General features: G+C 37.2%; 1 long non-coding RNA gene across 1 annotated transcript; it reads right to left on the bottom strand.

Moving 5' to 3' along the window:
• Positions 1–13679: 13679 nt before the first annotated feature.
• LOC115947855 lies at positions 13680–16725 on the bottom strand. The gene is made up of 2 exons (XR_004081701.1): positions 16275–16725; positions 13680–15928 (listed from the first exon to the last, which is right to left on the bottom strand). It is a non-coding gene; the product is annotated as an uncharacterized LOC115947855 (long non-coding RNA).
• Positions 16726–16797: the final 72 nt, after the last annotated feature.

Here is a 16797-nt window from a genome sequence, read left to right as displayed (position 1 = left end):
ACATCGCCGGCAGCCCCCGACTCCGGCGGTAACCGTAGCCCTCTTTTCCCTCTGTCTCCTCTCTCCCTCTCTCTCTACACCCCGGTTCCTTTCCCGTTTTTCTTCCTCTTGCTCTGTCTTCTCTAGCCCTCTTAAGTAAGGTAACTCCTTTTTATTTTGTCTTTTTGTTACCCATAAAGTGTTCTCAGATACAACGTTTGCCTCGTTTGGCTTAATTTGGTTCCTGACCATACATTATTAAAAGAACTTATTGCTGTTCTCCACACTGGAACACAGCACTTGGGTTTTGGGGATTTTTTTCTGAAGTTCTGTGCACCTTTAGAAGGCCACTGAGATTTCAGGGCCATAAAATTCTCTTACTCATTATCATTACTAGCAACACAAAGATGCTATTTATATAGAAAACAAGGCTAAAAGTCCTGAATAAGAGAAAAGACATCAAGAAATTCCCCTTATAATTACTGATGACTGCAGGTGAAATTTGACTATAAGGTTGACACATAAATTGATATGGCCATTACCAGACACTGTGCAACTTGTTATGTGTCTCTTAGTGGCAGAATAGATAACAAGATCAATTGCTCATTTCAGCTGAAGAGACAAGAATGGCCTAGACACAAAGGAATTTAAAAAAAAAGGAAAAAAAAAAGAAAAAAAAAGGTAGAGATAGTGGATATTGCCTGACTAGTACTGAGTTTACACCACTGTACAAGAAACAACTGCAATTTTTGTCAATGCAGTTAAGCTAAATTTAAACTAACTCTGATCTCAGTGGCAGGGTAGTTGTAGAGATGCAAACTTAATTAGTTAAAGGCATGAACCATGCCCATTTTCCCATAGTTTGCACCTTTCACTGAACTCCAGAGAGCCACTGCAACACTATTTATTATTCAAGTAAGTTTATTCATAGCAGAACTGAGCATTTCTTTCAATTTTGCTGTCACACCTGGATTGTGACTTTTTTTGCCTCTGTTTGAGTGGTACAACCATCTGGAAAATGAATATAACTGCCTTGTTGAGGATTACCCATTTATTAAACCACCTTCCTGGAGCATGGCCCACAATACCTGACCTTCTGACCTTTAGTTCTGAGTGATCCCACAGTCTCAGGTAGTCAGCAATTACAGAACAGTTTTAGATGGCTCTAATTTATACCAAACTCAATCTGGCCTCTGCCAGTCCCAAAATCACAGGACTGTAAAAATAGATTCAGGCCATGCTTTTCCCACCTTTCCTTGTAGTTCAGGCAGACAAAGAGCTTATCCAGCAGCTGTACAACTACTGATTAACTCAGAAAAGTCTCTTCTAAATCAATTTAGAAATTGGACCTAAAAATAAAAATAGTTTATATTTAAGATTTTTTATCTGAGAACTGAAATCTGAAAGCCTAGAACAGCAACCTTAAAATGCACCCTTTTCCCTTTGTTGATTCTTCTTTTTACTCAAGAAAGAATAATTTCTCAGGGAACAAAACACACTTATTTATAACACAGTATGTAATCAGTTCAATCTACCCTCTACCAATAGAAACAACAAAATTTCTACTCAGAACACTGAACAGGAATACATTAAAAACATGACATGGGCCCTTCAGAGGTTTTCAATTATTAGTTTTCTTGCATTGCACAAAAGTACAAGCTGTCATTGTAGAGTGGCTTTTTAAAAATCAGAGTATGAAATAGATGAGTTTTCTCCATACACAGATGTTAAGCCCTACCATTGCAAGATGTAAACTCTCCCTCTTTTTAATCTCCTTGCTTCTTTAATGATTCCTGAATACTACAGTTTACATAGATGGGAAATATAACAATGAAAAGCATCAGAGCCCATGGAGCAGAATATGGATCTTCAAGATGCTCTATTTCTTTTCCAGGCTATGTCATTAGCTCCCCATCTTGCCACAAATGGGTCATTCTGTTTGGCTACTTCGGGCTCCCTGTTATGCAAAGAGCAACAAGACCAGTCATCCATGTTTTAAAAAATTCTGAGGAAATAAAATTGGATTTTCTTATTAAAAAATTAGACTGATACTGAAATTCAAGGCTGAAATCTATAAAAGTACTTCTAATGAAATAAAATTCATGATAATAAATATTATTCCTAGTAAGAATTTAAATGAAGATAGTTATATATAACTTATTTAGATTGGTACTTTTTATTAAGTAAATAAAACAATTCTACTTCATATCTTTATTTAAAGTTGACAGTAAAGACAAATGAACTTACCATCTAAATTTGTTCCTGTTGTTGGAGGCTACCATGTCGCTGAAAGTCTGCTAGTGTGGTGATAGATTCTAAAGAGTACCTGTTAATATAAAATGTTTGTGAACTTCACCCAGTACATAATTATTTATTATTAAGTTCTTTTGACTAGGGAGAACCGTATAAAAATTATAAAACCTATAGTCTTGAGTCATAGACCAGAGTCATCTTGTGCACAGAGTTCAGAGATCTCTGCTATGTCTTTCAGCTTCTGGTAAAGACATCCTTAACCACAGTGACTGGGAACAGTCTATGTCCTCACACTTCCATAGGAATTAGTACCTTCAGCATAAGAATGTGAAAAAAACTAGCTTAAGGTATGATGTTTGGCTCATAAACCTTTCCAAGATTGCAGGAATATCATGGTATGTGAATTTGTATTTTTGGCTTGCAATGAGTACTTTCAGCAATTAATGCAGCAAGCAGTTTATTGTCAAAGAAGTTAAAATAATCATATGACAATGGTGGACTCTTAAAAGAATGAGTCCATACCAATGCTGCCATAACAGCAAATAGCAAAAATTTGAACATTTCAATATATTTTCTAAAATATTAGCAAATGTGCTTTCGAAAAACTCTGTAGAGATTGGTGTAAAAACAGAAGTACTATGCTGATATGCTTTCAGCCATATGTTATGTTGTTTTATTTTTCAGCACATGTCATCAACAGTTTTCTTTTGGTATGATCAAAGAACCATACACATTCACTCAAATAAGGTATAAAGAAATCTGTGCTTCTTTTTTTCTTTAGTTTTCAATCCTTCATTTTGTCTGTTCTCTAAACAAGAAACCAGGAGTGTTCTCATGGCTAAGATGTGTATCAATTAAAAGTGAAGTATGCGCTCTAGGAACACTAAAAACTTCAGCATCTTTCAGATATGTATATTAAAAGTAGGAATCTGATTGCACTCCAGGGAGATATTTTCAGTTGTCACAAAAGGAAAAATTCATATACAGATAGTGGTTGTTCATGGCACGCAGCCAAAGGTGTGCTGCTTGCCTGTTCCAGCATTCCTGTATACACTCTTAGCTTTCATTACCGGCTAGAGGAAAACATTATTATATAGACTTGTATTTTTCTGGCTGGGCTCCACAAGTGCATCAAGATGAAAGGAACTTCTATTTTTGAAAGAACTTAGAGTAATGGTGCAAAATCTCCTCATACTCACTAGTGCCAAAATTAGAGATTGATGCAATAACATAAAGTCACCAGACATATTCTACCAACATTTTCCTGATACCATGAAATTTCATAAGACAATTTGTACTAAGATGGAAAATCTTTTAAGGATGCTGGTTATATTCATTATAGCCAGTTTGCACTGGAACATCTATACCTTCAGCTCAGGGAGAAGGAACAGCCTCATGGAGGGGTAACTACTTTCTATATTTTGCATGTTAAATACTGAAATTACTTTGGACAAAAAGTTATTTACCAGTGTTAAAATAATGAGGATTTCTCAGAACCTTTGTTTAAATGAACCATTCAGATTCTTCTCGGATGCCCTGTGATCATCTTCCTTCAGAGAGCGAAGGTTGTATGGAAACTTCTTTCTGCAACTAGAGAATCAAAGGTTGCTCTATAAAAAATTTGTAGACACTTTGGCAGATCCACAATGCTGAATGTGTTCCCTAATTCCCAGCATGTGGAGAAGGTTAAAGGAAAGGAGAATGAGCCTTGAGATCTTGCTTTCATACAAATCCCACTGGTAACTGCACTCAGCACAGTTCAGTACTCTTGCAAAGCAGTACCAGAGCTGAATTTGTACTATGTCTATGTACTATTTGTACTATGCCCTTATATATCTAGTTGTGGTTGGCAATGTGACTGCTTCTGTGCCTATAGAGGAGATGTGTTTAGGCCATGTTGATGTTCACAACAACCAATATGACAAAACTATCTAAAAAAAATAGTGTCAAATGCCTAAACTGTCCTAAACGTTACTTCTCTTAGTAACGTACTGCTACTTGACTTCAGAAAGTCTCAGGTTTGTGTGGAATGAGCATGTCAGCTTCTCTAGATCTGCCACTACAGAGGTACTGCTTAGTCTATTTAGGACAACTATAAGCAGACTTTGTGTGTGTGTGCCATGGCCACAGCAAGCTGGGAGCAGAGGCTCCTCTTGTTACAGCTGTGCAAGTGCTCAGCTGATTGATCATGGATTTAGAGAGTAACATGAGAGCAAAATAAAAGGTGTGCGTGTCTAAAAACATAATGCACAAAGGCATCATCACAGGGCATGGAACCTTTTCGAGGGATCTGGGACCAACACTATTTTGTAGATTTGGTGCTAGCACAGACTTTTTAAAAATGAAGTTGAGAGTTTTATGACAAGACTTGGAGTTGACAATATAATAAAAATACCAAGTAGTGCAAAGTTGGTGTTAAAATTATAAGCACCAACAGTGTCATGCTGAAATCCTCCCTTCACCAATGTCAGCAGGAGTTTTACTGAGGACCTGAGAGGGCAAATGACTTCATGTTATGTTTTTACAGGTAATATAAAATTATGTTAGTCTTGACCTGCTCATTTCACCTTGCCTACTAGAGCCCTGGAAACTTTTCAGTGATAGCATTTTTAAACTAGAAAAACTGTTTAAATGCAAGTTTCTTAAATACTGAAGACCAACCATACCTACATATCTTTACACATATATGTCCAGCCACAGAAACTGCAATTCCCTTAAAAAAAAAAAAAAAAAAGAGAAAAAAAATCACATTTAAAAAAATAGAGAAAATGTTCAGTACAGATAGACAAGAAATGGGATCTAATATATAGCTTCTGAAAAGAACAGAGAAGTTAACCCAGGGATCTTGGCAATGTTCCAGTTCTAATAATTTAATTTTAGCTCTCTGAATTTCTTCTGTAATTTCATATAGATATAGAATTTTTCAATCCCCATCCTAAGATGTTGTGTAGATATGCTGTTCATTAATGAACAATGCCATTTTCCACTCAGGCAAAGCTTAAGTAATACATAAAAACTATATGGATTTTATCAAATTAGCTATTAAGAAAATGCCTTAATTCCAGCTTAGTCATATGTAACTTCTCAGGTAGTTTCACTGGTAAAAAGGATCATAGTTCTCTAAAGTTCTACTTCTTCTCTTCAGATTAAATATCTGAGATTTTGATATTATGATACACAGCAGTGGTATCTTTTGAATCAAATAAAAGGTATGTTATTCAGATGACCACAAAAGGTTGTGTTACTGTAGGTGAAAATTTTATATCACTAACATTCAACAACATGTGTATCTACCGAAAAAAAAAAGAAAGAGAACAGTTTTTCCTGAATTTTACTCTGTCACTGGGTACATTTTTTCTGCTGTTCAGCCTTTACTGAGTACATTATGGACTTCTCTAGGGAGCAGAAAATGTGTTTTTTAAGTAAACATGCAATGCTTTGATAAATGAAAACATTCAAATGAGATTGCTGTTGGGGGAAAAAATCTATTCAGTTAAAACTCTTGTTTTATCATTTAGGATGATAATAAAACCCTTTATCCCAAAAGACTGAAACAAATTTTGATTCATTGTGGCCATACTGCACAATTCTAAAAAACTCAACTGTCATATTGAATGTAAATAATGTATTCCCATAAGCTAATCAGAAAAAAAGGAGAAATTGTCTACAGCATACTGAGTGATCAATATTTTAATGGGGTAATAAAAAGAATCCTCAAATTTCAGTAAAAATATTCCTGTATCACAGACATTCACCCTTTACTCATTCAATAGGAAACAAAGCAACCTCTAGTACAAACAAACCACCCATCTTTTGAATATTGACCTGTGACGGTAAATTTCAGACCACTGCTTGAAATGGGCTTACCTAGCTCCAGAGAGTTGTTTTTACCAAAAAACCTATACTTCTTACCTTATACTGTTTTGAATTACACCTTGAAATCTTATGGCTATCCAGAGATTTGTCTTTATGGAGATAAACACCCAAATACCTACTTTAAAGTGAAAGCCTTATTTTTCAGCTTTAAAACCCAGATTGTAAGCCTAGTACTACAGGGCAATATTCACTAGTCAGCAGTGCCTGTTATCTCCAATAGGTTCCTTGCCTATTATTAATTTGAGACTGCTCCATAAGTGGAAGATGCAGCATACATTTTTACATGCATTTCTTGTGTACTGTAGTAGAAGCAATAAAGCTGATGTTAAATGTAGTGTTGAGCAGGAGAGAGAACTTCAAAAATGTAACATGTAGTAGCCTCATTGCAGTTGCCTGAGGCATGGTAGTTTATAGCATTATAGATTTTAGCCTTGAGAAAAATAAAATGAATAAATATGAGCTACAAGAATATGAGTCATACACAGTAGAATTTGAAAAGTTTAGATAACTAAATAGGAATTAGTTAGCTTCTAGATAAGTGATAGTACCTCTAAATCCTGAGAGATCTCTTCCCCAAAATGACTTTCACAGAAATCTAAGTCCACCACTTTCAGCTGGATTGTGAGCTCCTAAATCAGGAGATCTGACCTCAGCAAGTTTGTAAAGGATACCTAAATCATAAACCTAACAATCTGCTAGAAGTCCAGCAAAGCATTTAGGCATGACCTTAATCATAATGTAGTGATTAGCTGCCCTGAATTAATAGCACAACTCATGGGTTCAAAGTTAAGTGAACACTTACAGCATTTTACAGACTCAGTTTCAACTATCAGATCAGAGTTTCTCACTGCTGCTCTTCACTATTGCTGTAGTTATTGTGAGACCAGAACAAGTGTTGATGTCTAAGAAATCCCTGCTAAAGCCAAGGGGCACACTAATTGCCTGCCTTTGTAGGGGTTCCTGAATTTACGTATGCTAACCTTGGAGCCTCTTTCTGAAATACAGTAAATAAGTTATGGATTCCACAGCCCTGTAATGCCAATTACAGCAAGTATTTTCACATTTCTTTAACCAAACTGAAAATATATTGTCCAAAGCCAGACAGTGAGTGGTGAAGCTAGTATCGATCTTTTGCTATCCATTTATTTGATCCTCACCTTGCTTTGCTATTCAAAGCAAAAAGATTCAAAGATTTAAATATTCTTGTTCGACAAATCAGACTTTGGGCTGAGGTTATTGCATTTAAGCTAATCTACTCTAGGTGGAGTAGTTCTAAAATTCTTTCCTATTTTTCTTGGGCCTTTAGTTTCCAGGACAGGAAGTAGGTGATGACCTTTTTCACTTGGAAACATAGTATCAACTTATAGGATTCCCTAAATGAAACAATGTGCTACAGAGTGCAAGTACAAATTTCTCCCTCAAAAATCCAGAGAAAAAGCACATCTTGTTGGAGGAGGGTATGGATGGTCTTTGTTCAAGTGTGTTTCTACATACTATCTGTTACCAGAACTGCACCTCCATCATCAGCTCTTTCTGCTTAAAATGCTGATACCCCTGCATTGTCATGAGAATCTGCATTCTTCTCATGACACAAGTTGTGAGCTCTAACACTTTATTATATGAAGTAGCATTCTAAACATTAGAATCCAAGGCACTTCTCTATGAATCAATTAGCACTCTTGACCTCCTAACTATACTGCAGTCTGTAATTTGACAGTTATCACTAGTAGACCACGCTGCCCTCTAATTCAGAGTAATAATCTTTCTACAATTGTGTTCATTGTTGTTTGTCTAACTTTAGGGGAAAAAAGAAATTTATCAATGCAATTGACTGAACCCAGTATTTACCTCTCCCTTACCATCTCATATTAAGAAATTACAGAGCATTTTTCATTATATCTGTTCGGTAAAGCCAGTCATAAAAGGCTGGTGTAGAAAATAAGGCAGAACATTTAAACAAAAATATTCATGGAATTTGGTAGGTATACAACTTTTATAAACTCTGTTTTCTGCTGGGTTACTGTATTAGGAGTCTCAAAGCTTCCTCCAGTTAAGGTTAGTTTATTGTTTATATTAGCACATATGCCTTAACAACATAAAGAGCATTTCTCCCAGATCAGTTGATAAGACGAAACATAGAGAAAGGGCCAAATAATGATTATTACAGTCTACTTAATGAAGCTATGACTACAATACTCTACTGCTGAAGTCAGTGAAAAGACATCAGCATAACACAATCCCAGAAAATGCAAGCTGATATAGCACAAAAGATTCTTTGTTTAAGAGCAGCGAAAATTTCCAGCAACTGTCTGAAGATGCATGGCATAAGAGAATGCAATTAAATAACAAAACAAATCCATTCTAAAGGACAATCATTATAAACCAGGACAGAGACACTTTGTTTTAAGTGCACACAATGAATTTTAAAAATATTTCTTTAGAAGAGGAGTGGGATGATGACCAAAGAGCTAGGGAAGGGCTAAGTCTTACTATCTAAGGCCTACACTGTGTTCTCTCTGTGTTATCTCTGCAGATGGAGATCTACACAATCAACATCAAGAAGGGATGAACTGACTGAAGGCGGAAGTCCTGTGGAGACAGGAGGATGGTACTGTTTTGGTTTTGAAGAATGCCAGACTGGCAAAGTCCTATGACTGGAACTTTGAAGGACACCATAACAACGAAAAATTAACTTTTGCCTGACTAAGGGTTATTAAAATTGTAAAGTACACACTCTGCATATGTTAACAAGCTCAATTAATTACATGCTATGACATGTATGACTATTTTAGATAATTCACTACTTGTATCTGCTACACGTAACACAGGAGGAGGGGAATAAAATTGGACTGTATATAAGAAGGGTAGAAATTTCACTTAGGAGGAAAACCCAAAAAGCCTTGAGACAGAGGAGTGGCTACTCTCCTCCCTTTTCTTCTGACCAGTGTAAGTTTCTAATTATTATTACCCAGTTTAACACAATGTTACTATTATTGTTAGAGTTCTATCCCAGTTAATGCATTTGTAAACAGCAATTCCTAATCTGTATTTCTGTTGCTTCAATAAATTGCAATGTTTGTGAATTTTTGCTCCCAAGACTCTTGAATAATGTGACCAGACCTATAGTGCCAGATTGGTTCATCACACTATTCATGAATCTGTGATTGTGCAAGTTCTTATTGAACATGACCTGACCTATAGCATTGAATTGGTAAACCACATTATTTGTGAATCTGTGGTCATGGAACATCCTATTGAACGTGACCAGACTTAATAGTGCCAAATTAGTTCTAATGAGAAATTAAGCTCAGTTTGCACCCAAATCTTCTGAACTCTGAGGACCAGCTGGAAAGCAAGAGTGTTTCTTTTCTGCCAGATTTCTTAATTTTAATGCAAAAGAGGCCAATAAAGTATTATGGAGGAGTGACATATTTGATGGATGACTGGGTTCTGAAAAAATCTATTATCAATTACTTTTTAGTGTTTGGCTCTAGTCCAGTAATTTTTATTTGAACAGACCACATGTTAGCATGGTTTTGATTGCAAGAAGTGACTGACTGTTCTTAAACGGGATACTATTAATTTGCTATCTTCAACTTTCTCCCTCCTTTTTTCTGATAGTGATTGTGTTATGTCAGGTGCTGTTTTAAAAAAAAGTTTGTTTGTAGCAGTAAATTACTCTCTGTTTTGTTTTCAGCCAGCTCAGATCAAGTTCAATCCAGTACATCTTGCAAGTTATTCTGAAAATAAGCAATTTAACTGCCCCTCAAATTTAGCCCAAATCAGTTTGACCCTGTGGGTTGTATCCTTTCTTTCTTTCATACCAGTGTTCATCCAAAGCAGTCCTATATAACCTGATGGAGTCACTTGAGCCACAGGCAAGTAGGGAGTAAATCTCCATTCATTGTTTCCTTAAGTAAACTTTACAGAAGTTCATGAGATCGCCCTATTGAAAGGATTTGTTATCAGGAACAAAATGTCATTGTTTACTTTTCAGACAGATGTGGGTTAAAGGGCTGGCTAATACCTGGAGTACATGGAGTGACAATCACTGCATGTATACCCAGTTACACAAATAGAAGGAGTCCTTCAAATAACAACCATTTCCTCATTACTTTCTTTAGTTATGGTTTGTGAATGTCCATTTAGTCAGTACCCAGTGAAGAGAACTGCATTGTTTGTGTTCAGTTTTCATGGAGACCGGACTGTGACCCCAAGTATAAAGCATACCTAGAATGCTGTGTTCCGCGGGTTTCTGGGCTTATATGAATCCAGTCTGGCCAGCACGAATCCAAGCCCAGCATGGAACCAGCATAGACGAAGGACAAAAGATGAGGAGCGCTCTTTCTCCACGTGGGTGTAGGTATCCGTTTATTAGCTTGAGACAGGACATCTGGCGGTGCAGCCACCCAGGTAAAGAAAGAGGGCGCGGTCCCCTTGCTGTGGGGTTTTGTGCCCAGGGGAGAGGGGGGCGGGGAAAGAGGAACGTGGCCAATGGGATGCCAATGGGGTGGGGCCACCCGTGGGACAGACCACCGAACCGGGTATGGAAAGTGACACCTGGGAGAGAGACCATCTGACAGGAAGGGGGACCACCCCATCCAGCGACTCAGTAAGATTTCTCCTATCACCTATTGCAAGGACAGCTAGATGCAATACAACACTAGAAGACAGAACAGAGTCTCCCACTTACAGGATCCACTCTTCAGACAAGGCCGTAACATAGGAAGCGTGAATTATCAACTCTCCAAACCTGTGTGAACAGGAATAACAGAAAGGTAACCTCATATGTGGCTTTAACATAATCTGATGTCTTGGCAATATTTCTCTGTATCACTGCAAAATATGCATATAAGCCACAAAAGCCACTGTTGACCATTTTCTGAAGAAATGACTCCATGGATATGTCCATGTCCAGGTCATGAATCTATACAGGATTTATCCATTAAACACAGAAACAGAAGCAGAATGCATTCATTGATTCTCAAAATCCATGTATTGTTCAAAAGTTTCAATGCTGAAATACACTAAAAATTCAAAACTGCCTGCACTGAAAGACAGGGAACTCACATTTCAACTACTGAACTTACTTGAAGCACATCATCTCCACTATTTCCATTCTGAATAACAACTGGAGAGGAATTCTTCTTTCCTTCCTTAGGAAGGAAAAAGTGTGTTTAGAAAATAATCCTGGTTGTTCATCAGATAAAAACACACTCTCATAGAATTAGTTTTCCATGGGCTTAGAAGAAAAATATATATTTACAGCAGTTATTTGCTGAATTCATTCTCTGCTAAATGCAATTATCTTTATCATATAGGAATTCCATAGCTACTATAAGAGGTGTGTACGTCTTAGTTCTGAATGATGCTCCTAAGGAGGGTCTGAAGGAAATAAAGCTGCCTCACAATACATAAATCTAAACTCCTGATTCCTGTGCTGGCAGAATCTGCAGTACAATGACAGCTTGTAATTCAATTTCAATATATAATTAAAAATTAAAAGAGAAATGGTGTCTGCACCTTTTCAGAGCAACTAGGAAATTTGCAGTATAGGATGAGAAAAGGAGAAGTACAAAATCCTATTTACACTCTTTACACTATGAAAATAAGTTAAAAATATTTTTTGAGGTTCTGTATTAGATAATATTTTTGTGCTGCTCAATTTACTTAGTTTTGCCAAAGTTAATGTTAATAGAGCCACTATAAAGAACATTAAGCTAAAGACATACTATATCAATTTAGAATTATTTTTCTTTCTTTTGGCCTTTTACCCTTCAGTATGAAGTACCCTTTCTCATCCTACTTAAAGCATTTTGAACTTGTAGAATTAAATTGGTTTGTATAGTTCTCTTGCATGTCAAAATATAAACAATTTGAAAATGTTAGGTTCCAAACCAGCGGTTTCTCTTTCGTCAAAATTATATTACAAAAATTCCCTTTTCAACTTAGTAAGTTTTCAACTTTGGAAAAGCTAACATATTGAAAAATATGGAATAATATTTATTGCACCTAGGAAAACATGAGTTAAAGAGTTAAAGAACTGGATTTATTTATTAATCAATGTGTGCCAGAGTGCCAAACAGTGACATTGGCTAATGGTATTCCAAGGGTTAAGAGAACTTTCTTTTCATTCAAGGCCACAGATTGCATCTTGAGTAGCAAGAAGGAATGCTAAGTCCATTCACCTCATCTTCTAATATGGTTAGTAACTCCTAACATTGCAGTAAGCACTGAAACCTGGTTAGAGAGATTGAAAGCTGAGGTAGAATGATAGGCCATGTGCTCTACTACAGTTATCACTCCTGGTAAGGAAATCCTTGTTCTTTTTCTGGGGGTCAATGCAAGAGAGGCTCTGTTGTGTGAGTCGTTGACTTCCTTGTTATAACTCTGGATTTTAGCACTTCGACCGGCCCATATATTTTCTTATGAAACCATGTGATTAGTTTTCTGTAAGCTAAGAAAATTTTGTATCTGATGTTGCAAATCAAGTGGTGGATTTTAAGTTACTTGAGACTAAGGTGTTTCCTATGAATAAATGCAGTATGAAACACTGTAATCTTATCAGGGGTATAACTTGTGATGTAGATGCAATCTGACTATAAGGTATAACTGTAAGAAAATGCTTTGTTCAGGTCTGGTTTTCTCAGTTCAAGATGTATTGCATTTACTTCATGTTTATTGCAACTAAGAGTATTACCACAGAATGTGGAATAAGCAGCCTAATAGCTATATGCATTCAGCAAATGTTGCAGGTGGGCCTCAAGATTTCAGTCGCTTGATTTCAGTCAATGACTAGGTAGTACTCACATATTGAACATTATAAAAAGGCTTAAACACAACTTAATGACATCATAGAACTTTTTGAGACTTCTCTAAGAGAGTTAAAGTATTCCTCCTAAAGAATTTGTTGTGGTTTGGCCATGGATAAAAATATTCATTACTGCTAGTTCACAGGTTTTAATGCAGAAAGAACCACTGACTAGGAAAAATTACTTTAATTGCAAATATTTGCCTGAGTCATTTTGCACCAAGTAAGTTTGCAAATCCAGCTTCTAGTACAGGATAACTAAACTATTATTCTTCCTGCAGAAAAGAATGTCAGTGAACTTTAACACAGGTTTTCTTGCCACATACCCAGTGCAGTTCTTGTAAGCAGAACTGTGTCATTGCAAGAATTCTGCGTGTAGTGAATCAAACAGAAGTAAAGATCATAATCCAAACCACCAATGCCTATAAAAGAACTAAATAAAGTGTGACTTTGGCAATGTAAAAGAAAAAAGACTTCAATGAGAAATAGTTTGGAACATGGAAAATTCTTGTTTTGCAAGGGAGCTACATATATTGGCATATAAATCATTGCATTATACATAGTACCATAAATTCCCTTAATGTGCTTCCCAGCAACAACATATCCCTAAGGTCATTAATGACTAATTGTAGGTAGGGAGCGTTTCAAAAACTTGCTGAGACAGGGTCACTGGATAGCGCTTGTAAAACAACAGATCATAAACTGTGTGTCATGCTGTTACATTCTTCCACCAGTAGAAGAATGTAACTGACTTAAGATCATAATTATTTTTTTCAAGCAGAGAAAACTTAGTTTCAATTCAACTAACAACCTCACTGAGTTTATCTTTCTGAAAGCTAAGAAGAGCACTTGTTACACAGTGAACTAAATATGTATAGAGATACAAAATTTACTCTGGGGCATTCTGAACTGATTATCAGTTTAACACTTTATTTTTATGAGTGTCTTTGCCTCTCTGTGCGTGTGTGTGTGTGTGTGTGTGTGTGTGTGTGCGTGTGTGTGCGTGTGTGTGTGTGTGTACAGCTGAGAAAGTATGGTGACCTTGTAACTTGGTCCCAAAATAAACTGTAATAAGTTGCAGTGCTAGGCACAACGGTCTTGGTCTTCAGCTACAATCATTACAGACAGGGAATATGTGGGGTTACATATAAAACAGCCTCAGGATTGGACCCATTCTGAAAGGTCCTTTAGTGCTGATAAAATCTGTACTAAGGTTATGATATGACTGTAGGGGAAAAAAAAAAGAAACAGGAGTCTGAAAGTGGGTTAGAAAATCTTAGGTGGAAAAAGTGTTTTTTCACTTATTCAATTAAGTACGTATATAAGCACATGTTGTTCTGTTCACTTCAGACTCTAAATTTTGAATGTAAACAAAAGCAAGCTAGTTCTGAACTATTAGGACTGAAATAACCAGTTGCCTTTCTTGACAAAATAATTTAAGTGGTATTTTGCAACCTCTGGCTCTGCTGAGATATTTTATAAGGGTTTTTCTACACCTTATAAAACTCAGCATATTTACTGTGCATACAAAACGGCCTAAATATTTCTTGCAGTCGATTCACTTATGAGAAATCATTAGCAATATGTGTAAAACATTTAAAATCTAGCTTCTCCACTTCTGAGGCAACAGTACAGGTTATATAACCTAGCACAAAAGATTTTTCATAAAAGAAGGAAAAAACAAGGAACTTTAAATACAAAACAGCCCATATTTAAAGATCCATCAAAGCTGTGTCAGAAGTGACAAAAGATAGGAAAACAGAATGACAATGACATTCTGATCTTAATTCACGTAATTTAAAAGTGGCAAGTTATAGCACACTTCCTGTTTAACTTCTGAGTCTCATGGATCCTGACAGAATGCTGTGAAACAGTACTAAAATAGACATTGATTAGTTACATAAAGAGTTAAGTATATGGATATATATGTCTTGCTAAAGCTTTGCAAACCAAGCTCTGCCTTACTTTTAGCTACACAAATTCACTTAAGACCAATGGGCAAGCAAGACCAAACATTGGTGAAGCTTTAATGAACATTGCTGGTAAACTGACTGGCACAAGAAGACCAGAGACAGCTTTGACCAAAAAGCTGTACTCTTTTGACTTTAGGTTTGGGGCTCTGTACCTAATGCCAAACTCATGCAGGGCAACAGGGAACAATTAATCCTGCTGTTATTTTCAGAACTCAGTTTCTTCAGATACAGAATTTATTTTATAACTGGAGTTATCCTTCTCCACTTTGTGGATTTGATAGTGATATCCACTGTAAACACCCATCAGGTGTCCAAAGATGCTTGCCGCTCTGCAGAGTGAATTGTTCTGTTCCTGCACAGCTTTCACACTCTCAGTGACAGCCACTTAAGCATTTCTAGATTTGGCAGCCATACTTCTGAATGTCAAGACTTGGTCCAGGCATATGGTGATTGTCCTCTATTTCAGAGGAATTGGAAGTGCTCCTCTGTCTAGTGAGCTGTGCTCATGATTAATTTTTTAAAATCACTTCTAATGCTGGAAGATTTAGTCATGTGAGAAGCAGCATTTTCATAATTAGGCAAGTGTTCTATAATGAAATCTCTAAACAATATTTAGAGGTCTAAATCCCTATGGAAATCTGATCATGACCTTGGTAAATATAAAAATTACAGAAGAAACTACACATGCAAGTAGGCTGGAGGCTGAGTACTGCAATACGTAACATGTAGATATTTTTGGTGGTACAAAAACAGAAGGTGACAGGAATGGACATATTTTGGCCCATTTTGCACTTGCAATTTTAGGCAAAATCTTTTTTCAAAAGGATTAAGAATCTGTGTGACAAACTGCTCCAGAGGCTAGTGATCATAGCACTTACCATAGAGGAGCAGATTTTGGTTACAAATTCTAGAAAAAGGTGGAATTCCTAATGTGTGCCTCTTGCAGCTGAGTCTTAGGCAGTAGCAGAAGATGGTTGCCATCTTCATCATCACCACCACCACAACTGTTCCGCTGGATCAGTCCTTGAAGGTCACTCTGCAAGGCAAAATCTCAAAGGTAAAACTCTGGTGGCATGTCCTGTCAAGGCCTCAAGGCACTCAGTAGCTGCAGGCCTTAGCCAGAGATCTGTAAGCAGTAGAGAATTTACAACCAAACCTGTAAGCATACATAATTTAGCTACCATCATTAAGGTATTAATTGCTGAGTGTATGTTTTGAGATTATAGATTTGGTATACAGGCATCAAAAATGACATGACTAAACCACATCTATTTTGCATGCAGGTTTAAACTGCAACTCATCAGGAATACAAACTGCTTGAAGGCAAATCTAAGAATGACAGACACAGAGAAGAAAAAAGCTCCAACAATATATGAGCCTACCCCTCATGCATGTGTCACTGCACAGCATTGTCTAGAGCGGGGCTCTGTAGAAAAATTGTTCTGGGGTCTTTTTAGGACACAGCACTACTACGTGCAAAATCGTTCTTTTTTTTCGGGAGAGTGTGTATGGAATCAGGTCTTCACGTTCCAGCTCTTCACTGACAGCCCCGGAGAACGCATGCGATGCTCAGGCCTGGGAAAACACTTTCAGACGCCTGCTCCTCAGCCTGCAAAACGCAGCAGCCGCGGCTGCTGCAGCGAGACGAAGCCGTAGTTCCTGTCCTTTCCTCGCCACAGGTCGCTTCAGGTGTGCTTACTGTACGTTCCAAAACGTGCAGTACGCAGAGGGCGCAACCGCCCTGCGAACCCGGGACAGAACGCCCCGTCGAACACAAACGTGGCATTACAATGGAGCATTCAACGACCGGGTCTTGGAGCGCTCCTCTTGCGGGTGGAGAACACCCTGGCCCTGTCACCGCTTCCTCCAGTACAGGCGGAGCTCCCTCAGTAAAGCCTGGAGAAC

This window comes from Geospiza fortis, unplaced genomic scaffold (genome assembly GCF_000277835.1).
Source record: "Geospiza fortis unplaced genomic scaffold, GeoFor_1.0 scaffold12, whole genome shotgun sequence".
In the NCBI taxonomy this organism is placed as follows: Eukaryota; Metazoa; Chordata; class Aves; order Passeriformes; family Thraupidae; genus Geospiza; species Geospiza fortis.
Note: the sequence above shows the minus strand (reverse complement) of the source record. Positions and strands in the feature narration are given on the sequence as shown.